General features: G+C 45.1%; 1 non-coding gene across 1 annotated transcript; it reads left to right on the top strand.

The window, feature by feature from the left end:
- The first annotated feature begins 263 nt into the window (after window positions 1–263).
- TRNAA-UGC (transfer RNA alanine (anticodon UGC)) lies at window positions 264–335 on the top strand. Its single transcript has one exon. It is a non-coding gene; the product is annotated as a tRNA-Ala (tRNA).
- The last annotated feature ends 754 nt before the right edge of the window (window positions 336–1,089 follow it).

Genomic DNA, 1,089 nt, shown 5'->3' with positions numbered 1-1,089 from the left:
TAAATGTGGGTTTACTCTCCAACACACCACCGGTGTGCTGATGTTGTATAATCTAACTGGCACCTTCTGTTTACGTGACAAACCTCACTAAATTGGCTGTACCGTGTCGTGGCGGCGGGTTGAACGACACATTTATATTTACGCGAACATACCCACCACTAAAAAAAACCCCTTTATTCTGAAGTCTGTTTAAGGCTACATGGGGGATCTTTGATGTGGGTGTAGTAGAGTTAAGAGCCCCTACGCGCGGGTTGGAGACGTGCGGGGATGTAGCTCAGTGGTAGAGCGCATGCTTTGCATGTATGAGGCCCCGGGTTCAATCCCCGGCATCTCCACGGGTAACTTTTATTTTATTCTAGATTTGAAGCTTTCGTGACTGCAATGATTCATATTCTTAGGTTTTTTCGGTAAAGTCACGTAGGTAAAAACATATTAATAAAAGTATGCGGCCCTTGCCCCACCACCATCTTCAACCATTATATAAATGGAGTGGTAGCTCCTACAATCTCTCATTTACTTGATACAGCCGTCGTGGCTGTGACGGTACCACCTGAAGACAGAAGCTTGTGTTGCCTCCGAAATGTCGTGATTTTTATTTTATTTTTCAATGCACTTAAAAAAAGTCACATCACCTCTCCATCGAAGATCGTAAAAATACGCATATTAAATATTTTGAGGTGATAAAGAACATTTTCTTGCTGTGGATTTCACACCTGATATTGTTTTAGATTTATATTATTTTATTATTTCCCTTCTACGTGACTTTACCGAAAGAACCAAGAATGTGATAAAGAGTCTCTACAGGATGGCACAGTAGGTGCAGTGCATCTGCAGGGTGCATATAACCAGCCATGGTCAACCCACTGCTGGATGAAAGCCGTCGCCAGCTGTCACGATTTCTACCACGTAACGACGCACGTGGCACACGAGCTGACGTCTCCATCTCCGAATTTCACGACTCCTCTCGGCCTTCACAGTTCAGATACATCCCCGTCTCCTCGTGGATGTAACATCACCCACCGCTTTGAGACACATTGCCTCACCACCGCCCTCTGATGAACGCCGGCCGCTACTGGCAGCTCAAAAACA

The sequence above is a fragment of the Lethenteron reissneri genome, chromosome 26, assembly GCF_015708825.2.
Source record: "Lethenteron reissneri isolate LAM-NWPU_2019-01 chromosome 26, ASM1570882v1, whole genome shotgun sequence".
Lineage (NCBI taxonomy): Eukaryota > Metazoa > Chordata > Hyperoartia > Petromyzontiformes > Petromyzontidae > Lethenteron > Lethenteron reissneri.
The sequence above is the reverse complement of the archived record's forward strand: the minus strand, read 5'-3'. Positions and strand labels throughout refer to the sequence as shown.